The 27,674-nt window shown below is 37.8% G+C and overlaps 1 long non-coding RNA gene across 2 annotated transcripts in view; it reads left to right on the forward strand.

Annotated features, from left to right (window-relative positions):
• The first annotated feature begins 1,175 nt into the window (after positions 1-1,175).
• Positions 1,176-27,674, forward strand: part of LOC101685541 — a 43,448-nt gene continuing 16,949 nt past the window's right edge. The window contains exons 1-2 of one of the 2 annotated variants that reach the window (XR_006608699.1): positions 1,176-1,313; positions 14,989-15,103. This is a non-coding gene — a long non-coding RNA (uncharacterized LOC101685541). Of the gene's footprint in view, positions 1,314-9,633; positions 9,742-14,988; positions 15,104-27,674 lie in introns of those variants that run through there. The other variant, XR_200098.3, reaches the window with a different exon arrangement.

A 27,674-nucleotide genomic window follows, 5' to 3' on the forward strand; every position in this document is an offset into this window, starting at 1 on the left:
CTCCTCCAGTTCCATCCATGGTGATGCAAATGTTGGGTATTCATCCTTTCTGATCTGAGTAATATTCCACTGTATATATGGACCACATCTTCTTTTTTTTTTTTTTTTTTTTTTTTTTTAAAGATTTTATTTATTTACTTGAGAGAGAGACAGTGAGAGAGAACATGAGCGAGGAGAAGGTCAGAGGGAGAAGCAGACACCCCATGGAGCTGGGAGCCCGATGCGGGACTCGATCCCGGGACTCCGGGATCATGACCTGAGCCGAAGGCAGTCGTCCAACCAACTGAGCCACCCAGGCGCCCATGGACCACATCTTCTTTATCCATTCATCTGTTGAAGGGCATCTGGGCTCCTTCCTCAGTTTGGCTGTTGTGGACATTGCTGCCATGAACATTGGGGTGCATGTTTTCCTTCTTTTCACTACATCTGTATCTTTGGGGTGATCTCCTTTTAAAAGGCCCACGGAGATTCATGTGCACGTTCAACTTTGGGAAACTCTGCTCCAGTGGACTCAAGTGGGTCACACATCTTTTTAGAGTATCTGGAATAGGAAAATATTGTGAGGGACTCTGGTTGATCATTTCCCCAGATCCAAGGAACCCCCCCCCCAAAGCACAGATAATGCTAATAAGCATAACAAATACAAACAAATCCTCTTCTTTGAATTAACAATTTAAGAAATATCCAAAGAAATGTGTGCAGTTCTTATTTTAAGACCTTTTAAACCTTCAGATGACTTGAAGTGAAAGATGCCTCTGGAATGCAGCATAACACTTAGATCCTTTAGAAATTTAGATCAAAGGTGAGAGTCATCAAAGTGTTTGTGGCCTCAAAGGCAAAAAGACATCAGTTGTGAAATGCAAGAGTTCTGTTGAGACAGGGTTTGTCCCTTTGTGCGTCTTTATGAGGAAGAGTGCTTCTTGAGACTTTGAATCCTTGAGACCTGCCAATCTGAGAAGAAAAGGTGGCATTTTCCTTTAAGCTACAGGTTGCATTCTGTTCAGATCCTCAAGCATCAAGGTCAGACCCTGTTCAGAATAACTGAATGCTAATTGACTCGCAGAGAATTAATGTGCATTATCTTGTTTACACCAATGTTCTGCTGGCAGTTTGTAAATCATTCTCTCTGGCAGGCTCTGACATGGATTTGAAGTTTGTTTCTGTTTTATAGGAGTTGGGTTCATCTCTAGCTACGCTAGAGGGTTAGAGAAATTAGATGGAATGAGAGAGGGGGGACCTTTTCCCTGCACACTTCTGCATCATGAATGATCGTCACAACTGACAGGAATTGTAGAGACTGCATTTACCTCCAGGTAAGAAACAGACTGGCTGGGTAATTATGCTAACACTTTCCAGGGATTTTTTTTTTTTTTTTTTTTTTACCTTTGCTGAATGTATACAGGCTCCTGCTTGCTTGAGCATCCCCTTGGCAACTAAACAACACACAAAAGCATACACAAAACACACACACACACACACAAGTAGTCAGAGACTGGCTGGCACACTCATAAAGACCATCAAGGTGACCTCAGTGATTTGTATGGCTACTCCTTGCCATGGTCCATTTCTCAATGGAGTGGGCAGTTTTCCAAATACACAGCAGCTCTCTGTGTAGTAATCACTTCGACTTTGTTGAAACACCGAGCAGGAGATACACAGTTCCCCTCCATCTTGCTCTGCTTTTGGTCTGCATTAACTGTAATCCCACGGTTGTTTATTTTTCTTGCCACCACCTGGTTGTGCAATTTTGGGCAAGTCACTGTGCTTCAGTTTCCTTATCTATACAATTAAAGGGTTGTCCTCTTTAGCTCTGGCCAGGATTTCATGCTTTTCCCTTTGGTCCTAGGAAGCAAAATGGTTGCCAGCATCTAGACAGCTCATCTTGGACCGTAAACCTACAGGAAGCTGCCATGCTAGAGGGAAACTATTTATAGAGGCTTTTTTGGGAATTCCGGATCTGTTTCTGACTCAGTATGCTCTGAACTTCAGCAAGTCTCTTGGATCTTCCGTTTTCTCACCTGTAAAATGGAGATAAATATCCTTGCTTGCCTACCCTGCAGGGCTATGATGAGACAGTACACTACACTCAAGAAAGTGCCATCCAGGGCAGAAGGTAGCAAATGTCTGGGTGTGTCTGATCAGTCTTGGTCACCAGGGAGAGAGCATCAGGCGGTCCCAGTGGCTGAGGGTCCTCGGCCAGAGCTACTGTGCGTGTTCAGCTGAGGCCAGATGGCAGAAGCCTGTAGGGACAGCAGGATCCTGAGGAGTATCACCTTGTCAGAATTTCTACAGGAAAGTCTCAGGCTTGTGAAATGGGGATGAAGCCAGATTTAGGAATCACTGATCTGGAGATGGGGAAATCTTACTACTTTCTTGATCTCAAATTTTGTTATTCATTGTATATGACGGGCTATCCCTTCTTACCTCTGATGTCTGAAGTGTAGTCCTGACAGGGTAGAGCTTACAGGGGGGTGGTCTTCTTCCATACATAGCCTTCTTCTCAAGCTTGACAAATAAGCCTTCTGGTCTTGACTCGTGATTTTCTTGCCTATATACTAAATGGAAGAAATCTGGGACGCTAGATTCGTGTTGGACATGAACTTCCTGAGAACTGTACATCTTTTGGGAATGAGGCAAGGTTCGACTTGAGCTTTCTACTGATGGGGATTTAGGCTCTGGTGATTCATTTGCCAACCCAGCGTTGGAATGAATATTCTTCTATCTTAAAGTGTAAACTATTTTTAAATCATAAGCTGACATAATGTAAATTGATTCTTACATCTCTCCTCTGCTGTGGCTGCAGGTTTCTCCCAGGCCCTGTCAGAGTCCTCTTTGAAACACGAACCAGGGCCCAGTTGAACTTTATCCTTTGCCCTTTGGAGTGCTGCAAAGGGCAGGATGTCAGGAGGAGGAGGAGAAAAAGTAGAGGAGCCACAGGACTATGTTTCTACTTATATGGTTTTGTCACTAGTTAGAGTCTGTCTGGAGCTGACACGAGTACAGTTCTGTGCCTAAGGAACAGCTGTGGGTTGAGTTTATGCAAATTGCCTCACAAGTGACAAAGGCTTAGGCTTGGTCCTTCCCTTCATTGTTCGAGGATCCAGTTCCCCCGAGTCTGGGCTGTCTGGGTGTAAACTCAAGCTAGATATTTCAGAGCCACAGTCCCAGGCAGCTGCTATGAAGGACCTCCGAGGAGGTGGCTGGGGTGGAGGTATGCAGAGAAAAAAATGACCCCGTCTAAAATATGCGATTCCAAAGGAAAGAAGCAGAGCAAAGGCTCAGGGGGCAGACTTTGTCTTTTTTTTGGGTCTCACTTTAGTTCTTCAGTGAAATGAGATAAGAACATCTGTCTCCTGCTAAACAGGAGCCACATTCTTTCAGGTAAGAGTGATAATGCTGGGGGAACACATTTTTGCAAACTTGCCTTAATCTATTTCTGGGGTAATGGACTTTCACAGCAGCCTCAAGTGCTGCTGTTAATAGCTTCTTGCTCCTTCCAGCAGAAATGCACTAGAGCTGTTTTCAGATGTGTGTTCACTTTGAGGAAAAGAATAACAGAACCTTCTCTGAGAGAGAGAGAGAGAGAATTAAAAAAAAAAAAAAAATTAAACCCTTCCTTTAATCTAGCAAGAAAGAAGAAATTACCCCAGTGCATGTCCTACTCCTCTAACCAGCACTATAGGGGAAAAGCTACTTTATCCATGACCAAAAAACATTTAGGACACAGAACCTGGGCTCCAACTCCTCTATATTTCCCGGGCTGCTTTAATACAGTGAGCTTTGGACTCCAGGGAGAAAGTCTAAAAATACTAGAGCCTATTTGTTCAAAGGCAAGTTACAAAGATGGGAAAGGCCTGCTTTTGCCTTAAAGGAAGAAAGGAATATAAAATCTTAATGTTTTTATTGTTAAACTCTAAATCAAAGTCAGACCTTGGAATATTGTTCTTTATTTTTATTATAATAGGCTATGTGAAGACATGGTAACACATATTCAAATAGCACAAAAGGAAATATATTGTAAAGGTATTCTCCAGTTCCCTTCCCTGAAGTCATGTCTGATACTCTTTGCTTGCGGATCCTTTCTGGAATGTTCTCAGCATATCAAAGTGTGTGTGTGTGTGTGTGTGTGTGTGTGTGTGTGAGAGTGTGTGTGTGCATATTAATAGAGCTCCCTCTCCCTTCATTTAACATGACTACTTAGATTGTGCGTGCAATCTCCTGCCCCCTTGCTTTTTTCATTTTAAAAGATGCCTCAGAGATTATTTCAGATCAGGTCACAGAGCCCAGCCTTCTTCATTTTAATAGCTCTATAGAAGCCCACTGAGGTGTGTATCATAATTCACTTAACCAGCTTTCTACTGATGGGGATTTAGGCTCTTGTGATTCATTTGCCAACCCAGTATTGGAATGAATATTCTTCTATCTTAAAGTGTAAACTATTTTTAAATCATAAGCTGACATAATGTAAATTGATTCTTATATCTCTCCTCCGCTGTGGCTGCAGGTTTCTCCCAGGCCTGGCAGAAAACTTCAGCAGACTATTGTATTTTATTTTTTGAAATATTAACTATAGATCAGAGTGCTGTGCTGATTTCTGGAGGTGGGATTTCCCTCTGGTTTAGTTTAGCTGGTACCAACCTAGCCAGGGAAGAGAGTATGTTTACGCAAAGCTACTAGATCAGTTACTGAGCAAATAAGGCCCTTTCTGCTATAATAGTAAGGTCACAAAAGTCATCTTAACAGCCTGAGGAAATCAATTCCAACAATAGTCTAGGAACCACCTCTGACGCAGAGCTTTCTGGATGCACAGAATTTCTGCCTCTGCATTCATAAGGTCATACATATGTATGTACCAGAACTCAGGGCTCCCTAGGGCTCTGGTTTTCAACTCTGAATAAACAGAAATTGGAACACATTTGGAATGAGACTGAAGGCTCTGGGAATATTGGAGCTTTGTGCTTTTATTTTTTAACTAGCAAGCATGTTTTGGGGATGGATAAACAGGGATCGAGCTGCATTGGGATGGTGAGGTACTCCTTCTACCCATCAGATGCAGGCCCATGCGAACATAACCGAGGTCTCCTTTAAAAGCTGTAAGCTGGGGCACCTGGGTGGCTCAGTGGGTTAAAGCCTCTGCCTTCAGCTCAGGTCATGATCCCAGGGTCCTGGGATCGAGCCCCGCTTCGGGCTCTCTGCTCTGTGGATAAGCCTGCTTCCTCCTCTCTCTCTCTCTGCCTGCCTCTCTGCCTACTTGTGATATCTCTCTCTGTCAAATAAATAAATAAAATCTTAAAAAAAAAATAAAAGCTACAAGCTTCCCATTCAGAGTAGAATTGCCAGAGAAGCTTCATCCTTTGATTTGTTCTTTGATTGATAATGGAAAAAGGAAACAATATTGGGAAGGGGGCAGGCAGTACCTAGGTAGTGAGAAGAACACAGGTTGAGAGTTAGATGACCCGACGTTATTAGTTCTAGTACTGCATGATTTCATTTATGACCAAGTCAGAAAGCACAGGTCCCAGTTAAGTGAAAAAAGGAAATATAATCCTTCTACAGGATTGTCGTGACTCAGGTGTAAAAAGCATCCATGGACCCAGTCTCTCTTTAACTTTCAAGTTTTTAGTTTTCTCTGTGTCAACTTTATTCTCAGTCTCCAAATGGTGTACAGTGGGTGCCAGTAGCCCCTGTCCTGAATCTTCCCAGGCTCAAGGCTGCCAGACAGGGAAACTCCTTTTTCCCTAAGAGTTTAAAAAGGATGACTAAGGATCTAAGGTTGGAGTGCTCTTACCAACTGCATGGGAATGGATACGGGGTGCTTCTGAATTCATTAATGCCCAAAACAGCCTCTCACTAATGGGCACATGGCTTTGGTTCACTTAATTTCTTATTGTCTAACTTTCTTTCTTCATAAAATATGGTCAGACTTAAACTTTTCTTGTGAACTCCTCCAGTTCTAAACTAATTTCCTTTCTTCCTTGCATCTTTTGCTTTTTCACATTTATTGAACACTTATTCTAGACAGGCAATCTCGTGGTTCCTGTCCTTGACTGTTTGTATTTTTTAATATGTATAAGAAACAGATATGTATCTAAAAACATATGTCATCTGGGGCACCTGGGTGGTTCAGTGGGCCTCTGCCTTCGGCTCAGGTCATGATCCCAGGGTTCTGGGATCAAGCCCCACATCGGGCTCTCTGCTCAGCAGGGAGCCTGCTTCTTCCTCTCTCTGCCTGCTTCTCTGCCTACTTGTGATCTCAATCTGTCAAATAAAACACACACACACACAAACATGTCTTCTAATAAACATAAGTATAAAGCGCATGGGGAACACAGAAGAGGGAGCAGTTAGTTGTGACCATAACATCTGAATCTAGTTTGCAACTTGACTAGACTTCTTCAGTGTCCATGGTGCCAACATTAGGAGGCTGGGCACATGGAATAGAAGGGTGAAGTTGGAATTACTGGCAAGGAGGAAAGTTCAGTGGCAAACTCAGCCATGCTTATGTATGGAGTTACTAGAGTCATCTCTGTTATTCCATTGGTAGTGCCCAGAGATGGTTGAGGACAATCTAGAGACAGATCCAAAGGCACTGGCCAAATGAAGAGTGGACAAGTGTGATTTCTGAGCATCAAGAAACTGAGTTAGGAAATAAATGCTGAAAGATAATTAGGCTATCCTATCTGCAATTAGCTTATAATTCTAATTCTAATAAGAGATTGTCAAAGAACAAAACAAATCGAACTTCATTAAGCCCAACTAAACCAGGCCACCACCATCAGTCACACCAGGAAACAGCACAGCGAGTTGTATGAAGTTGGAAATCAGTGGACACAGGGGATTGGAATTTTTTTTTCCCCCTAAAATCTTGAAACCTGGGAGAGTCTCCCTTGTGATGGATTGTGTGTTTATACCTGAAGTCAGAGGAATAAATTAGAAGACCTCTTAAAGCCCTAGGGTCCTCACATTTTAATATTTGGCTTTACCTTGATGGCTGTTCTATGAAGTGACTTTACCCCGAATGAAAAATTGCTGCTGTATAGTAGTTGATGCTGATTCAGGAGACATGGGCCTGGGAACTGTTTTAAAGAATACAAAGAGAATTCCATTCGCTCTAAATTGGGACAGAAAATAGCAACCAGAATATATATATATATATATATATATATATATATATATATATATATATATATATGTTCTCCTTGAGCATATTCTCCTTGGGAATGCCAGAAGGCAGCCCAGGGAGGATCAGTGCAAAGACAGGAACTGTGGAAACAGAAAGGAGTTAATCAGGGTTGAAAGACTGACTACTCTGACTTCCCTTTCTAATCCAGTTCTCTAAAGCACATTCTTAAGAGTGTGTGTGTATGTGTATGTATTATATATATATATATATATATATATATACATAAAATATTCTTATATATATTATATATTTATATAAAATTCCCTTTTCTAGGCAGAGTTAATTGCAGTTTTATTTCAGAAAAAGGGTGCCTTACTTTACCCTTTAAAGTCCCTTCTGGACTATTGTGAATTTATTAGAATGCCATAGGCATTAAATAGTGTCAGGAAACTGTGTGTTCTTGGTGCTCATGTAAAATGGAGAAAAAAAACTGTTTCAAAGAGAAGAAATAAAAAAGGGTCTTTCCTATTCAGTGTTTACTTTTCACAGGAATACAAATGTTTAGCATTGTTGTGATTTTCACACTGAAGATGAATGTCAGTTTACTGCAAAGATGTGAATTAATTCTTGAAGTAATTTCAAGAATTAATTGGTAGTCTAATACTCAAAATGAATTTTCAAATGTATATTAGAAAAAGCATGCTGTACTAGGCCCCATGAAGAATGTTAAAGACATTGTCACCCCTGTGTCAGGGGGCTTCTAGGGTAATGGAAGATAAGGTTTAGACTGATGTAGGCACAATATATTCTAAGAGACTTCCAAGGAAAGAAAACTCTGTCAGGATTAATTCTAAAGATGGTAGTGAAATTTAGTACGGACCCTGAAACAAGTGTAGATTTTCTGACAAGGAAGGAGCATCGTGAGCAAAGAGACAGGTGGGAAGCACAAGAGGTAACAGCAGGTTACACATGGAGTGGGTACGACTGACAAGGACTTAACTAGCAGTAAGGAAGGAACAGCAAAAAGCTATGTGGAAATCTCTGGTTCACCTTAGGGGATGGAAAGGGATCGACTCATCAGAAAGCATGGGCTAAATGGCTTTGCGCTGAGTCCTTGCTGCTGGACAATTAATTACACTGCATTGTGGTAGAAGACGGTAGAAGGACGATAAAGGAGTTAGCTCTCTGGGACCATCAGGGTTCTTATGTTTGAGTCACATTCTAATAATTTGGGGGGCTTGTTCCTCAAGCACAGACTCCTGGTCACACTGCCAACATGAGCTCCCATTCCTCTCCTGTATGATAGGAGTAGTGTCCTTCCATTGAGTATCATCTTTGTCACGTGCTCTGACTTGTGATCACCAACCAAGTAGACTGGAGCTCATAGAATTTAAGCAGCTGTGCTCAAGTAATAGGGATGCCAAGGTCAGAGCCAGGACTCAAACTCGCCAGCCATGTGAGTGATCTACCTTTGAAGTGGATCCTCCAGACCCAGTCAAACCTTTGGATGAATAGAGCCCCACCTGACCTAAGACTGAAACCTCATCAAAGACCATAAATAAAAAAGCCAAGTCCTCACTCGATTCAAGAGAAAAAGCAGCAGAGATAAAAATGACTGCTTTTGTTTAAGAAGTCACATGAAATGTCCTAAGGATATCAGTGAGACCTCTTTCTTTCCCCAACCCTGTCTGTTCTTGTCCAGTAGGGTCACAAAGTGCCTATTGTGTTAGGGTTAGAGGTTGGCTTTCGGCTGAGCAAAACGGGATTTCTACTCACCAAGGCTGACTGGGGTACAGCCACTGCTGAGTGCCCAACCTTTTGACAGCAGACCAACCCTCAAGTTCCTGTGATAGCACAGTGCTCCAGGGGAATTAGTTAGCTGCTTACATGGGACCACTTCCATCATGGAAGAGACACATTGTTCTTATTAGGGTAGACACTAACTCTGGGTACTGATTTGCTTTCCCTGCCAGAACTACCATTCATTGCCTTAAGGCATGTCTTATTCACTGTCATGGTGCATTAGTTTTCAGTGTCGCATAACAAATTACCTGAAACTTATTGGCTTAAAACAACACTCATTTATTATCCCACGGTTTCTGTGGGTCAAGATTGTGGGCATTGCTTATCTTGGTTCTCTGCTGTCTCAACAGTGTGCAAAGTGTAGTCAGTCTGTGTTTTTGTCTGCAGGTTCGGCTAGGGAAGAATCTACTTCTAGTCTCATTTGGCTTATTACTGGCTGTAATCTGGAGGATATCTGAGGTCTTAGAGGTTGCATGCCATTCTGTATCATGCGGCTCACTCTATAGGCAGTTCAAAATATGACTATTTACTTTTCAAGGCCAAGAGGAGGATCTCTTTCTCCAGTGTGTTAAGATAAATCTTACATTATGAAATATGATCCTGAGAGTAATATTCCATCACCTTTGTCATAGCTGCAAAGGCCTTTGCATCAAAGGTATCATATTTATAGGTTCTAGAATTAGAATGTGGGCATGTTTGGATAGCTATTACTCTGTCTACTTCAGGGCTTCTAGATGCCGTGACACTTCTCACCATGAGGAGAATAGACCATACAACGAAGAATTCTCTGGCACAAAATATCAATAACATTGAAGGTGAGACACTCAACTTAAGGGTAATTTATTACATGGTATTATTAAGGCATTAGCTGAATATTGTGCTAATAATGATGATTCCCTAAAATTCTCCCAGTCTTAGTGAATGTTGCAGGAAAAGCAAAGAGTTAAGAGTCATCAGACTTATTTTTAAACCCAAGATCGATTATTTATTAAATATCTGGAGGGGGCACATTGGTGGCTCAGTCAATGAAAGTGTCTGTCTTTGGCTCAAGTCATGATCCCAGGGTCCTGGGATGGAGCACAGAGTCAGGCTTCCTGCTCAGTGGGGCATCTACTTCTTTCTCTGCCCCTTCTGCCTGCCCCCAGGTGTGTTCTTTCTTTTTCTCTCAAGTAAATAAATAAAATCTCTTTAAATAAATAAATAAATGAACAAACAAATAAAATAAATACATATCTGGAGTACAGAAAATCTAGCCCTAAATCTCAGCTTACTCATTTATAAAATGGAAACAAGGGGCACCAGGGTGGCTAAGTGGGTTAAAGCCTCTGCCTTTGGCTGGGGTCATGATCCCAGGGTCTCTCTGCTCAGTAGGGAGCCTGCTTCCCCCCCTCTCTCTGCCTGCTTGTGATCTCCTTCTGTCAAATAAATAAATAAAATCTTTAAAAATATATATAAAATGGAAACAATAATACACTAGCTCATAGAGTTGCTCTAAGGTTTACAAGATCTTATATACCTAAGAGATATTTGTAAGGAGATACACAAAACCAAGATATATTTTATTATTTGGATTACAGGAATTTTAACAAAAATTACATTAGGATATCACATTGTTATTATAGGACTAATAAAAACAGTTCAAAATGTTTACCACCTGATTTTATAGATTTCTTTAACCTATTACATATTGACACAGAAATGACTACCATTTTATAAAAAAAATCACTGATATATTTAATTAGAAGAAAAATCCTAAAACATACACATACATAGAACACAATTATATAAATCATATATATACATGTTATGTATCATTGAAAATCAGTGTTATTTTAACTAAAAAGTTTGGATTCTCTCAACTAAAGACTGGCTTCTTTAAACTCTTTTACTTCTTTTTGCTTGGTAATATTAGTTTTGATATATACATACATATAATTTCTTTAGGGGATATTGGATATAATAAGTTAACAAAGCCAAAAGGACATGCGTAGTTTTAGGACCACATGTAAAAGAGCACAACAGGTCAAGAAGGTGAGATTCTACAAGAAAATTGTAGAATGTGTGCTTTTTTGACTCAGGATGAAATTTGGTCGAAGGCACACAGGTACACAGTTGCTAGGACTGAACTGTGCAGGCCTCGTCCCTAATTACTTTCACGACAGGCCTCTTTCCTGTCTTACCAATACCAGATTGAAAACAAGACTCAGGCAAACAAAGCCAGTATGAAGAGCAAACCAACTTGTCCTGTAGGGGCTTCAGTTTGGAGAGAAGTTGAGGAAAGGTTGTACAGCTGAAAAGGATGTGATTTAAAAAAGGGTGGGGGTAGAAATTTCGGGTTTATTTAAATAAGGGTTTTCTCAGCCTACATGCTTCTGTACCTATAAACATTATTCTGTCTCCCGTTGACCCGATTCCCTCTCTGTCAAAGCAACCTACCTACACAGCCTACAACACACGAAGCTCCATGTTTCTGGGACCCCGACACTCCATGGAGAGTATCTGTGAATTGACATTTTCCACTCTGTGCTCCAGTAATGGTGCTTGTGTTTCACCAAGATCTTGGGGTACCATTGTGAATTTCCCGCCTTTGTTAAGGCAAGTATATTTCAAATGTGCCACTCTTTTGAAGAGGAGGCAGTGTGCACAGATAGATTCCCTCTTCTCCCCTAGGTAATGGTGAATGCACAGTGATATTATTAACTTTTGATGCAAGATTTTTCTTAATTTATGTTCATAGGTGACCAACATTCTTCTTCACCTTTTTTTTTTTTTTTTATTCAGATAACCCCAAGTCTCTGTCTAGTCTGGAAAATGAAGTGCTCTTTTGAGCACATAATCTTGCCTAGAATATGTAAATCAGCATGCTGTCTGGGCTAGGCATTAAGAATGCCTCTGACTGAGACTGAACAGAATGAAAATCTGGAAGGAGGCTCTTTGGGGCTTTTAACTCTCAAGAGCAAGAAAATTTGATTTTGAAGTTCAGTGTTTTTGAACTTGAATGTTTTTGGACTTAAACTTGCAAGTAAATTTAATCTCTGATGTTTTCTCTCTGGGAATGTGATAATAGGAAGCGGTTTATATTGAATCTTGGTCCATCTCTATGTTGGCAGTTTATTATTCAAGTGTCTTCATGTTGGCATTTCATATCATTGCAGGATTTAGGATTTGCTGTTTTGGATAATGTGGCTAGAAGTAACTTGAGAACCAACATAGAGAAGAGACTTTTATTTCCAGCCTTGAGTACACAGTGGAATTGATTTAATTAATCCTCTTTTCTGACCAATTCCAGAATATACTGGACTCAAATCTAAGCTGTGCACAAGTTGTCCCTGGATAAAACATAAAAGAGCAGTGGCTGGCCTTGGGAGAGTGGTCTAATGAAGATGGGAGCAGGGCTCTGCCCTGAAGGCTTACTCTCCTGCCCTGAGAGGGAAAATCTCAGCCCTGGTTGACCACAGGCTTAATGATTAAGCTCAGTAGTTAAGAGAATGAAAAACTAGTGACTGCAAGTAGCAAACACTTCCTGAGGTTTTCTTCCATAAAGAGGGAGCAGAGAAAGTGTTACTCTTTCTCCTTTATACCTTCTACCCCAGCATAAGGAAGGAGAATTCATCATATATTTTAGATATAAATCCTGTGTCTTAAGTGTGATTTCATGCTTCCTTTCAGTCTGTGTTTTGATTTTTCATTCTCTTAACAGACTATCACAGAGTAAAATTTTTAATATTAATGAAGCCTAATTCTTTATGGCTCATGATTTTAGCATAATGTCTATGGGCACTTCACCAAACTCTAGGTCATGGGTATGTTTCCTTTTTTTTCTTCTATAAGTTTTATAATTTTATGTTTACATTTATATCTGTGATCTACTTGGAATTAGTTTTTGTATAAATAAGCTTAGGTCAAAGGTCACATTTTTTTCCTGCATACTGGTGTGTAATTGCTCCAGTACGATTTGTTGAAAAGATCCTAATTTATCCATTAAATTTTGCATATCTTTGTCAAAAATCAGATTGCCACAACTGTGTAGGAATATTTCTGGACTTTCTCTTCTGTTCCATTGGTTTGTTTGCTATTCCCTCACCAGTAGCACTCTATCTTTGGTAAAGTGTCAGATTCACTTCCTTCAACATATTTTTTTCTTTTTCCAGAATTGTTTAGCTATTCTAGCTTCTTTATTGTTTCATATAAATTTTTAGAACCAGTTTGTTCTATAAAATATTATTCTAAAAAATGTGGTGTTCTAAGATTTGAGGTTTTTTCCCCCAGGAATATATAGATGAGTTTGGGAAGAACTGACATCTTTATTATATTGAATCTTCTAATCCATGATTATGATATATCTCTTTATTTAGGTCATCATTTAATTCTTCTTTAGAATTTTAAGGATTTTTTTTTTAAAGACACATTTATTCAGCGTCATGATCAGACTATTACATTTAGCAATCAACAGCATGGGTGCAAAAAAAAAAAATCTACATTAAAACTCTTTGTTGGAATGCTTTACACTTTCCACAGAACAGAAACTAAAATAACCTGTTATACAATTAGTCACAAATACAGTCCTCGAGTTTTTTTGCCCATACACATGAGTATTGTCTAAAACATGTCTTCTCTGTAGCAGCTAGGCCCTGCCACCACTGTGCTTGGCTGAGTTCACAAATCTGTTGTAACCGGTAGCTTCCCTGTCACTTCTCTGGCTCTCCTCTCCTGCTAAGCTTTGTTTCCTACCAGTAATTAAAACCTTCTGCCACTGCCGTAGCTGCTGCTGCTGCTGGAACCAACATAGCCACCTTGGTTTCGTGGTTTGGCGAAGTATTGGCCTCCACCACCATAAGGGCCAGAGCTTCTGCCTCCAAAATTGTCTCCTTTCATGGGTCCAAAATTTGAGGACTGATGGTTGTAATTGCCAAAATCATTATAGCTTCCGCCACCTCCAAAGTTGCTTCCATCATTACCGAATCCGTTATAGCCATCCCCACTGCCACCATATCCACCACCACCTCGACTGCCACCAAAGCCACCTGGACCACTGAAGTTTCCTCCATGACCAACGTTGTCATTCCCACCAAAACCACCTCCACAACCACCACCAAAGTTTCCAGAACCACTTCGACCTCTTTGGCTGGATGAGGCACTAGCCATCTCTTGCTTAGAGAGCGCTTTCCTTACTTCACAGTTGTGGCCATTCACAGTATGGTATTTTTGAATGACAATCTTGCCTACAGAATCATGGTCATCAAATGTTATAAAAGCAAAACCCCTCTTTTTGCCACTGCCTCGGTCAGTCATGATCTCAATCACTTCGATTTTCCCCTACTGTTCGAAATAATCTCTTAGATGACGTTCTTCAGTGTCTTCTTTAATGCCACCAATAAAAATCTTTTTCACAGTTAAGTGGGCACCAGGTCTTTGAGAATCTTCTCTTGAGACAGCCCTCTTTGGTTCCACAACTCTTCCATCCACCTTGTGTGGCATTCATGGCTGCATCCACCTCCTCCACAGTGGCATATGTGACAAACCCAAAGCCTCTAGAGCGCTTGGTGTTCAGATCTCTCATTACCACACAGTCCGTAAGTGTTCCCCATTGCTCAAAATGGTTCCTCAGACTCTCATCGGTTGTTTCAAAGCTCAGACCTCCGATGAAGAGCTTCCGCAGCTGTTCAGGCTCTTTGGGAGACTCTGACTTAGACATGACGGCGATGGGAGGGGAGACTTTAACGATGCTTACTCGGCGGCATCCACGGGCAGAAGGGAATTTTAAGGATTTTTAATAAGAGCTCTTTTTTTCTAGATTTATAACATTGGTATTTAATTTTTTGCAACTAGAAATGGTATTGTTTTTAAGTTTCCAATTATTCATTGCTAGTATATGTGATTGATTTTTGTGTGCTGAATTTTTATCCTGTGATTTTATTAAACTCAGTAATTCTGGTAGCTTTCTTGTAGATTCTTAGGGATTTTCCACATAGTTAACTTTATAGTTCTTGAGTCAGGTGTTTTCTCATTTTTCCCTTTCCTCTGTGACTTTCTCTTATTATTATTATTTTTCATTTAACCAGAGTTCTTAAGGGATCATCAGGTTTTACATTAAAAAATTGGATTTCAGAACCTCCCAAGATGGTGATATCTTGGTCAACTCCCTAGGCTGAAACTCCAGACATTTGTTTCTTAAAGGTAAGAGTGAACTGGAAACAGTCCTGTCCTCTCAGGGTGAAGCCTTGTTTGAGTCTTTTTCTTTAAATAATTAAGTTTCTCTTGGTTTGTTAGTGTCCCTAAATGAGAAATTAATTTCTCATTGGGATAAAAATAACATAACTCTATGCCTCAAATTGTCATTATTTTTATATAAAGTGGCTGGTATTCAACAGAAAATACCTAAACATACAAGAGGAAAAAAAAAATATGACCAAATCCCAGGAGGGACAACATACTGTAGCTAGGTGAAGTGAAAAAGTCAGATATAGACTTTAACATAACTCTGTTCAGTATGTTTAAGGAAATGAGTGAAAATTTTGAAAGATGCCAAAATAATAAAAAGTAATAAGTTCCAGAACTTATGTAACTAAAACAAACAAACAAACAAACAAACAAAAAAACACACCAGTATCTAAGTTTAGGAATTTAATGGATGAGTTAAAAATATATTATTTAGAGTTGAATAGACGATAATAAATTGGAAGACATTTCAGAAGGAGATAGACAGAATGAAGCATGCAGAGACAAAAAGAGGGAAAATGCAAAATAGGGATGCATAAAACTCTCTTTTTTTTTTTTAAGATTTTATTTATTTATTTGACAGACAGAGATCACAAGTAGGCAGAGAGGCAGGCAGAGAGAGAGAGAGAGGGAAGCAGGCTTCCTGAAGAGCAGAGAGCCCGATGCGGGGCTCGATCCCAGGACCCTGAGATCATGACCGGAGCCTAAGGCAGAGGCTTAACCCACTGAGCCACCCAGGTGCCCCTCGTAAAACTTTCTAATAAAGGATTACACCTCTGGGACTCTAGAACGGAAGGAGAGAGGGCAAGAACAGGAACAATAAGAAAGAATTGTTTTGAATTTTCTGTGAAATGTGAAAGACACCAAGCCACAGATTCAAGGCACTATAAATAATAAATAAGACATACAGCACAGTAAATCCACTAAAACGGATGAAAAAGTAAAATCTTTAAAACAGCCAGGAAAAAAAAAGATAGTGTATCTAAAAAGATGCAACATTCAGAGTGTCAGCTGACTTCCAACAGAAAGAACGAAAACCAGAAAGAAGAGAAATATCTTCAAAGGATTAAAATAATTCATAACCTAGAATTCAGAGTCCAGTAAATCTCCCCCTCTCATGGAGAATTGAAGACATTTGTATTTAAGCAAAAAGCCAGAATATTTAATATTGAATAAACCATTAAAGGGATCATTTGGATTCAAGGTTTATGGTACCTACAACTCATTAACTTTGGGTCCCTGTTGAAGAGAAACAAAGTTTTGAGTATAAAGTTAAGTTAATTAGTAAACTTTATTGGAATAAAATTAAAGAAATGCTTTAAAGAAAAACCAAAAAAAACCTTACAGATGTTCCCAAATCTAAATTATATATTTAAATTAAAGAACTACTAAACATATCTATAATCCTTCTTTTAAATATTTTGCCTGTTGTTTCATTTAGACTACTAGTATTATCAGGAAAATGTGCATCAAATACTCTAAAATATGATTCTTTCGGTTGATATGCATAAAACATCACACGCAAATAAGCTTGATGCTTGTATATTACTCATATTTATGTTTCCCAAACAGAAATTCTGATACATTTTACCTCACACATCTCCCATCAAGAAAGAAAATGTGCATGTTTATTTATTATGCTCTAATTTAACCTATTCTTGATAAGAGAAACCATTTGATTTTATTGATCATCATTTAGAACCTAATCTTCCATTTATGATTTTGTGTGTCTGATGAATCAAAGAATTTCCCACATACCAGCTGGTTGTTTGGAGCACTTCAATCTTTTCTTCTTTGTTCTTACTTTATATACATTTATTTATTTATTTATTTATTGCATAACCACATACTTCCAATGCAGACAGAGCACCATAGGATGTATTCTTGTGATACAACCCTGGTCCTCCAGCTTTGTGTCATGGTACCAGGTGAATCAGCAAAACAGATGGTAGGAATATCCCAAGATGGTTAGGAATTATTTAGCTATATACAGAAGTGACAAAAATAGTCACAAAAATAGATTCCACTAAATCCAAGCTAAATGTCTGTGCAACTCAGCCTTTTCTTAGCTTGTATCCAATCAAGTACTATTTGTTGTGGAAGGAAGTTTGATGGGGAGGAAACATGAGTTTAAGAGTCTATGGTCTTAGCTCATTTTGGCTAAAGCATCCTATTGTGCAAATTTTATAAAAGCATATAATCATGTGGACACACTAGAAAGGGCCCTTACCAGGAAGCTTTTATAAAACTTATGTTTCAATTCCTTCACAGCAGATCAGCCGCTGAGAAAACATCTTCTTCAAGCACAAAGAAACAAAAACAAAAACTTGATTTTAGATGGAAATTCTGACATGCAGGGAAGAATGAAGAAGCAAAAACTGGTAGCTATAAGGATGAGTCTAAGGAGCATTACTACATAAGACAATAAAATTAAGTCAGCTGTCACTTAAAACAGGTATAGAATTAAAGTACATAATAAGAACAGAGTGCAAGTGAGAAGGAAGGAGATGTAGAGGTATGTACTAAAGTACCTGAGTCGTCTTGGAAGAGTGGTGGGAACTAGTAGTGGGGGAACATTCGACTTCAGTAAGTATATGAAGCTTGCTTTATCTACAGAAATCATCGAAAGGATAGTAAAGGAATGTACAGCTACTGAGTTAATAGGAAAATGGAGGGGTGCCTGGGTGGCTCAGTGGGTTAAAGCCTCTGCCTTCAGCTCAGGTCATGATCTCAGGGTCCTGGGATTGAGCCCCACATCGGGCTCTCTGCTCAGCAGGGAGACTGCTTCCTCCCTCTCTCCCTCTGCCTGCCTTTCTGCCTACTTGTGATTTCTGTCTGTCAAATAAATAAATAAAATCTGTAAAAAAAAATAGGAAAATGGAATATTAAAAGATACTAGGCAAGATAGGAGAGAAAGAAGAACAGAATGTAGACAAGACAAATAGAAAACACGTAATAAGATGGAGATTTAATTGCAAATGTATCATTCATGACTAAATGCAAATGAATTATCCGACACCACTAGAAAACAAAGACTATGGGACCAGGTTCAAACACAGTAATTATGTGCTGCTTATAAGTGATGCACATAAACTAGAAGATGGGGAAAGTTTGAAAGTGAAAGGGTAGGAAGAGATACGTAATTCATATGCCAACAAGAAAGCTGGTCTTACTAGATTAATATCAGCCAAAGGCAAGAAACATTAAAGACAAATTGGGATATTTTGTAACGCTATAATATTAATTTCACCAGGAAGCTGTAATAATTCTAAATGTGTATGCTGTATAAAGCAAATATTAACAAAACGAAAAGGAAAAATAGACAAATCACATTCATAGGGGCATATTTTAGCATACCTTTCTAATGTATACTTAAGAAACAACACAAATCTCAAAAGACAAAAAAAGATACAAAGCCAAAGAGGGAATACTCACGAAACTTAGTTTATAAAGCTAGACTGACAGGGGCATTAAAAGAAAAATTATGGGTCAATCTCACCCATAAACATAGATACCAAACTTTTAAACCACATGTTATCAAATCCTATCTAGCAATACATAAAAATGATAATATGCCATGATTAAGTTGGCTTTATTTTAGGACTATAAGATTGATATAATATCTGGAAGCCAACTGATGTAATTTATCACAGTAACAGAATACAAAAGAAAAGTCATATATAATCCAAATAGATGCAGAAAACACTTTTGAAAAAATACATTTTACACTTATGGGAAAACATGTAGAAAACAATGATTGGAAGAGAACTCCCTTAATTCTGATAAAAAGTCATTTTAAAAAAGGCATCAATTTTAATTATATTAATCCCTCCGAGATCGGTATCAAGACATGGAGGTCCAGTAGAGCTCCTTTCATTCAGTATCATTCTGCAAGTTAACGTCAATAAATTGTAGCATGAATGTATACATAAATGATGGGATTGGAAAAATATATAAAATTGTTATTTATAGATAATGGTTGCACTTCTAAATAAAATATGAAATTCACTTGTGAATTTTCAGAAAATAGTTGCTGGGATTTTGATTATGATTACAGTAATTCTTTAAATCAGTTTGTAAAAGGCTTTACACTATTGAGTGTTCTAGCCGCTGAAATGTTTTATTTAGATCATATATTATTATTAGTTCTGTGAATTCTTGCTTTGCATATTTTGAGAGCATAATTTTAGATAGATATAAATATTTTCCTTGCATGCTGAATTTATCATTTTGAAATCTTTCTCTGTATCCCTAATAATACTTCCTCTTAATAGTATAATTTCTTGGCTATAATCTAGCTTTATCAGTTTTTCTTTTGGTTAGTATATATAGGGTCTTCTTTCTTTTTTTTTTTCAAATTTTCTGTATCTGTGTTTTAGATGTCTCTTGTAATCACATTGGGTTGTAATTTTCTTTAGTCTGATCAAATTTTTCTTAAAATTAAAGCACTTAGTCCATTTATGTGTCATATAATTGTTGATATATTTGAACTGAAATCTGTAATTTTTAAAAGTGTATTCTATTTGCCCTCCTTGTTCTAAATTCCTATTTCCTTTCTTTGTTTTCTCCAGCTTTATTGAGATATAATTGCCATATAACATTGTATAAGTTTAAGTTGTCTGAAATGATATGATATCTACAAATACACTGAAAAATGATCACTACAATAAAGTTAATTCACATGTCCATTGAAAACCATATATCTGATAAGGGTTTACTGTCTAAAGTATATAAGGAATATATACAGCTCAGTAGCAAAAAAGCCAAATAGTTTGATTCAGCAATGGACAAAGGAGTTGAATATACATTTTTCCAAAGAAGACACACAGATGTCTAACAGGCAAAAGGAAAGGAACTCACTATCACCCATCATCAGGGAAATGCAAATCCAAACCGTAATTACATATCACCTTACACCTGCTAAATGGGTTTTATGCAAAGACAAGAAACAATAAATGTTAGGATGCGGAGGAAAGAGAACTCTTCTGTACTGCCGGTAGAATGTAAATTTGTGTAGTCGCTATGGAAAACTGTATGGAGTTTCCTAAAAAAATTAAAAATAGAATTACCATATGATCCAGTAATTCCACTTCTAGGTATTTATCCAAAGGAAACAAAAACACAACATGAAAAGATACCTGCACCTGCATTTTCATTGCCACATTATATACAGTAATCAAGACATGGAAGCAATGTTAAGTATCCATCAATGGATGAATGACTAAGTATATATATACACCACATACACACACGCAATGGAATATTTTTCAGTTGTAAAAAAGAATGAAATCTGGCTACTTAAGATAATGTGGGTAAACCTTGAGATCATTATGTTAAGTGAAATAAGTCAGAAAAAGACAAAGGTTGCATAATCTTACATACAAGTGGAATCTAAAACAAAGAAAAAATAAAATCCAAGCTCACAGATAAAGAAAAAAGACAGGTGGTTTCTGGGGATGGTGAATGGAGGTTGGGGGGGATGAACAAAAGGGATGAATGTGATCAAAAGGTACAAACTCCCTGTTACAAGATAAATGAGTCATGGGGATGTAACATACAGTGCGGTGACCATAGTTAATAGTATTATATGGCATATTTGAAGGTTGCTAACAGAATAGATTTTAAGAGGTCTCCTTACAAGGGAACAGTTTTCTTAGCTATATGTGGTGACAGATGTTAACTACACCTGTTGTGATCATTTTGCAATATATATAAATATCAAATCATTATCATTACCTGAAACCATTAAAATACATAGGCTAGTTACACTCAGTGAAGACCATGCAAAAACACAAGAAGACAGCCATCTATGAGCCAAGGAGAGAGGTTTTAGAAGGGACCATCCTGTTGACACTGTAATCTTGGATTTATATCCTGCAAAACTCTGAGAAAATAAATGTTTGTTGTTTAAGCAAGAAAAAAAAAATAGCATTACTGCTTTTTGTTTAAGGGTAGGTATCAATCTACTGGAAGAATTTAAAGCTATGCCACAACTCACATGTCATTAGAGTTAATTGCCAGCCAGCAGCAGAAGACCATGTAGCCCTAAATGGTGGCACAATTGAAATTCTGATCCAGGAGTGGTAAGCCTGTTGAGAGACTGAGAGGCAATAAATTCACTTCAGGGACATTTTCTGCATATAAAATGACCCACAGAGTTGACCCTGAAATGAAATCAAGTTGAGAATTGATTGGAGAAAAATCAGTTGGGATAGTTGTAACATAGTTATTCATGATTTTATAGTTACCAAGAAATTAGAGGCTGTTTTTCTCATCACTATAACTCTGAAATGACAAATCTCCATAAATGTTCTAGGGCTCAGTAAACAGGCACCAGAGGTAGGACCCAGGTGGTGGGAGGTTCATCCTGTGTCAGTGTTAGGTTTCTGTGCCTTGAATCTTATCCCCAGTCCTTGTCTATGGGATATAATTGTCAGTAAAATCTCAACACAAAAAGTGTTTTCTTCTAGTAGAATGGGTTCCCTATGAAATCACTTGATCAACCTGGCCATGAAAGTTCATGGAGTAGCTGAAAAGGGGGTGGTGAAGGAAATGTTGTGAGCAAGAAAGAAGAAATTCAGGAATGCTTGTCTATTATTTCATTGGCAGCTTTTGAGAAAAGGAAAAAAAAATCTGTGGCAAAACTTGCTTTTAAAAGAAGCTTAGATTAGGCATCAGAAACCATCAGATTCCAGGGTGCTAAGGGAACTTGAGTGGTTTGAAATTGGTAGATTGCTACAGGTCAGAAAGTGTTTTGCTTGTCTTTTTATCACCTATATCTGAAATACAGGAAGCATTGAATAAATGTTTGTGGAAAGGAGAGAGGGAGGGAAAAGAAAGGAAAGGAAGGGTACTGTTTGTAAGATTGTCTAAAGATTGCTCAGGCCAATTAAAGAAAAGGGAAGTTGAAATAAAGATCAGATTAGAGGTAAAGTGAAATCTGTATTTGTCATCTGTAGGATAGATGTCTGGAAATATATCTTCTCTGAGCAAAGGGCAGAAGAGCAAAGTGAAGGTGTGTATAACTGGAAATGTCAAAGGTTCTTTCCAAACAAATGTAGACAATTTGTAGCCTTAACAGTCTGGTTACTCTTCTGTGATAACATTTATAATATAAATGTTAGTCATTACCAAAACTGGCCTGGAAACTGTAGGTTCAAAAGAGTGTTTACAATTCCTGTTGCATTTTGATATAGCAAATACTGTCCAAATCTATACCCCAACAAATCTTAATGTAGAGTATTCTCACATTTTTTTTAATATAATTTTTTATTTTTTTATAAACATATATTTTTATCCCCAGGGGTATTCTCAGATTTTTTAATTGTCTGGTTTCTGGGGAGTGTGACAGAATCTGGCAACATAGTAACACTATAACATTTTCATGAGTTTTACTCAAAAGGTTGGTACACATATAACTATGCCTATTATTCTGAAAAACTGAAATCATTGTTAATGGGCTGCATTATTACTTGACATTATTAAACTCACTGAATAAGTTATTAATTAATGAGGCTGATAAATCCACAGAGAAATGCTATGCATTCCTTTTCTTTTATGTCTTAAAAATATAGCTCCCAGAGTCTACAATCCACTTAACTGGGCTCCCTAATACATGGGAATGAGATAAAGAAGGCATTTAAAAATTGCTAGACATTTAGGATATGATTATTCCCACAAAGAAAATCACAAGCAGACAAATAGAAGCCTATTTCTGGTTTTAATTCATTCTTTAGAAATTTTATTTATGTACACTAGAATCATAGAATGGACTCATGACTCCCTATATCTTTCAAAATAAATCTGGATAATTCAATCACTCTAACAGCCATGGTCCATCTGCATCTCTGTGTCTACCTATTGTGAACTATGGTAGAGATGACTTGCCACACCATGATTTATCAGATACCAGATGGATTCATTGAGAAGAAGGTCATCATCATCTAGGAAGCTACAGGAATAAAGTGAAGCAGAGGGAGGATGTATGGACTATGAATTTATTTGCTACTGTTATCTCCATAGTTGAGCATAATGCCCAACATAATTTAATAATTAAAAATAACTTAATAAGAAAATACATGAATAAATGAAAAGAAGAAAGATATAGGTAGGTTGAACTGACATTAGGCATTCAGATGAGAAAGCAAGACTTAATCTTCATGGAACTTGTATTTTGTAGTAATAATACAGACAAGTGGAAGATATTCTGATTCTAGCTGTTGCTTTAAGTTCGGTACAGGGCAGGATTTATAAGTCTAGGGAGGTTAACAAGCCTCACTCCAAAGGATGTGCTCATTAGTCTTCCCATGACTCCGAAAGCAAAAGGTGGTAAGATTTGGAATGGGGGAGGATGTTGGCAAAAGCAAGACAGAGTTCCAGACATTAAAACCTCCATTATTTTATCATTTTAAAATAAACTTTTCAGATTCAAGTACTGTAACATTATATAGTAATAATGGAAGTATACATCTCATAAGCTTATGGTTCCATGAATGCTTAAAAAAATGAACAAACACATGTGAAAAGGCCCATCTCAATAAACAGGATATTACCAGCACTTCCAGTTATTATCTATCCCTCCCCATTAGGGTAACCATTATCATGGTTTGTAAGATGTACCGTGGTTTTGCCTCTATTTACATGTTATAAAAATGAAATCAGGCAACATGCAATTCTTTAGTGTTTGCTTTTTTTTTTTCTTATTATGTTTGTGGAATTCATCCATGTTATTACATGTTCTAGTTTGTTCATTCTTATTGCTGTATAGTAATCCATTATTTGTGTATAAAACCTTTTATATCTCCATCCTATTTGGATTGTTTCCAGATTTTGACTATTATAAATAGCGTTGCTCTGAACATTATTGTACAAGTCTCTTGGTAAACATGCCCACATATTTCTTTTGAGTATGTAGTTGGAAGTGTGATTGATTATTAGACCACAGATTGTGTTTATGATCCTTTTAAAAAGATTATTTATTTATTTATCTGGTAGAGAAGGCATGAGTGAGAGGCAGAAGGAGAAGCAGGCCCCCCAGAGAGCAGGGAGCCCTATGAGGGACTTGATCCCAAGACCCTGAGATAATGACCTGAGCCAAAGGCAGGTGCTTAAGCATCTAAGCCACCCAGCTGCCCTATGATCCTTTTTAAATAGATATTGGTGCTCATATTTCCAAGGAGGTTGTATAGGCCCCCAGTTTTTGAATGGGAATCTTCTGTAGCTATAGCATAGGCAAATGAGGACCCAAAGAGAGGCTACACTCTGAGACTTGAGGATTGTCTTTGTGGGACTCAGAATCGCAAATGCATGCATCAGAATCATTTATTGGATGAGGAAGTATTGTGGGGAGATAGGGCTCAACTTAGGAAACACTAGAAACCCAATAGAAGACATGAGGCATCTGCGTCCTCAATCTCATGGCAGTGATTATGACAGAAGCCACCAAGGGGGAATTCCAGTGATCAGCATCTTGACTTACTCAGCTGTGTGGTCTACTGAGCTCAGAGATTGCTCAGATCCAAGCTATTGCCTAAGCTTGTCCTAGGGACCCTGGAGAGCTAATTTCCTAACCCTTCCCTGCATGGCTGCATGTAACTGAAGCAGCTCACGAACCATCACCATAAGAGAACTGTGTATTTCCATACCTAGGAGTCCAAACTAAATTAATCCTATTCCCTAAGAAAGAAGCGCATTTCTCTCTACCGCTTTCTAAGAGCTTCTTCTTTATATCCTTCCCACACTATTAGCTGTGAGAACATTCATTCCCTTTTAAGTAAATTACCCACTCAGAGTGGTCTGGTTCGTTTGTAGCCTGACAAGGCAATGATACAAGCCTTCAGATGTACTTTTCTCCAATCTGGGTTATCAACCTCATCCTTGTTTGTAGTATGAAAATATTCTAGTGAGTTTAATTTTGTTTTTGTTTGTTTAAGTTTTTACTTAAATTCCAGTTAACATGCAGTGTAATATTAGTTTCAGGTATGCAATTTAGTGATTCAGTTCCATACAATACCTGGTCTCATCACATTAAGTACACTCCTTAAAACGCATCACCTATTTAATCTACCCCCCCCCCGCCCTTCTGATAACCATCAGTTTGTTCTCTTTAATTAAGAGTCTGTTTCCCAGTTTGCCTCTTTCCTTTTTTCCCTGTGATCATTTGTTTTGTTTCTTAGATTCTATGTATGAGTGAAATCATATGACGTTTGTCTTTCTCTGACTTATTTTGCTTAGCATAATACTCTCTAGCTCTGTCCATGTCATTGTAAGTGGCAATTTCGTTCTTTTTTATGGCTGAGTAATATTCCATTGCATATATGTACCTTATCTTTTTTATTCATTCATTGGCCAATGGACATTTGGGCTCTTTCCATAATTTGGATATTATAAATAATGCTGCTATAAATATCATGGTGCATGTATCCCTTCAAATTAGCATTTTTGTATTCTTTGAGTAAATACCTAGTACTGAAATTGCTGGATGATAGAGTGCATTTATTTTTAACTTTTTTGAGGAAACTCCATGCTGTTTTCCACAGTGGTTGCACTAGTGTACATTCCCACCCACAGTGTAAGAGAGTTCCCTTTTCTCCACATTCTCATCAACACTTGTTTCTTGTGTGAATTTTAACCATTATAACAGGTATGAGGTGATATCTCCTTGTGATTTTGATTTGTATTTCCCTCATTAGTGATGTTGAACATCTTTTCATGTGTTTGTTGACCATCTGGATATCCTCTTTGGAAAAATGTCTATTTATGACTTCTGCCCATTTTTTAATTGGATTATTTGTTTTTTAGGTGTTGCGTTTATAAGTTCTTTATGTATTTTGCTTTTTTTGCACATTAACCCTTTATTATTATGCAAATATCTTCTCCCATTCCATAGGTTGCCTTTTAGTTTTGTTGATTGTTTCCTTTGGTGTGCAGAAGCTCTTTATTTTTATGAAGTCCCAATCATTTATTTTTGCTTTTCTTTTCCTTTGCGTCAGGAGACATATCTAGTAGGAAGTTGCTACTGCTGATGTCAAAGGGGTTACTGCCCATGTTCTCCTCCAGGATTTTAATGGTTTCTTGTCTCACATTTAGGTCTTTTATCCATTTTGAGTTTATTTTTGTGTATGGTATTAGAAAAATGTCCAGTTTCATTCTTTTGCATGTTACTGTCTAGTTGTCCCGGGACCATTTATTGAAGAGACTTTCTTTTTTCCATTGGATATTCTTTCCTGCTTTGTTGAAGATTAATCGACCATATGGTTATGGATTCCTTTTGTGTTTTCTAATCTGTTTCATTGATCTATGTGTCTGTCTTTGGGCCAGTACTATTCTGTTTTGATCACTAGAGCTTTGTAATACAACTTGAGGTCTGGAATTGTGATGCCTCCAACTTTTCTTTTCTTTTTCAAGATTGCTTTGGCTACTTGGGGTCTTTTGTAGTTCCATATGAATTTTTGGATTATTTGTTCTCGTGTGAAAAAAACTTTTGGTATCAGTCCCAAAATTTACAATTGCATCAAAAGCCATGAGATATCTAGGAACAAACCTAACCAAAGAGGTAAAAGTTCTGTACTCTGAAAAACTGTAAAACACTCATGAAAGAAATTGAAGGTGACACAAAGAAATGGAAAAGCACTCCATGCTCATGGATTAGAAGAACAAATACTGTTAAAATGTCTATATTACCCAAAGCAATATACACATTAAATGCAATCCCTACCAAAAGTGAGTTTAATTTTGAAATCAATAGACAATAAAGGAAATAGAGAATCCTTGTACACTTTGATGTTATATTTTACTCCCTACCAAGATTTTTTGTTTGTTTGTTTGTTTTTTACCTAATGGAGAGCAAACTGAGTTTGAGATAGTTAGGTGATGGTGGGTCTACTTATTCTTCAAGTTAAGGAAAATGCATTCTTCATGAGGGTAGCTTTGATGATATATATGTATCTGTACAAACTCATTCTCTTCTCTCTGCTCTGTCCTTGGTAGAGGAGAGGCCAATATACAACCCCGTCCCGCATATATGGCTATTTCCAACATCAGGATTCATGGAAGGCAAGTTGGGGCACAGATATCTTTTCTCTTAGCTTTTCATTGGCCTAAGCACTTCCAAGGGGAATGTGACTTTTAAGGAATAAAGAAGGAGGTGATGGTTAGGAGACTCAGACTCCTCATTTAAACAGCGTAACTAGTGGCATTAGGAAGCTCTTGGTTTTAATTGATGTTAAAACTAGTTGAATAAGTTGAGTGACTTTAACTGGTTGAGTAACAATAGTTACTTGTTTAACAAGTTGAATAACTAGTTGAATAACTAGTTGAGTAACAGTGTAAGGTGAGTTACTTACCTTCCGAGTTTCTTTTCCTTGGCTGAAAGAATTCAATCGGATAATATACACCAAGTAATTAATATATTATTAATTAATTAATGTTATTAATTATTATTTATTTAATTAATAATAATTAAAATATACCAGGATAGTGGTGGTGGAGTGGTCTGCTCCAGATGTAATTGTGGGGGATACATTCTCTG

The sequence above is a fragment of the Mustela putorius genome, unplaced genomic scaffold, assembly GCF_011764305.1.
Source record: "Mustela putorius furo isolate JIRA1106 unplaced genomic scaffold, ASM1176430v1.1 tig00001063_pilon_pilon_pilon, whole genome shotgun sequence".
In the NCBI taxonomy this organism is placed as follows: Eukaryota; Metazoa; Chordata; class Mammalia; order Carnivora; family Mustelidae; genus Mustela; species Mustela putorius.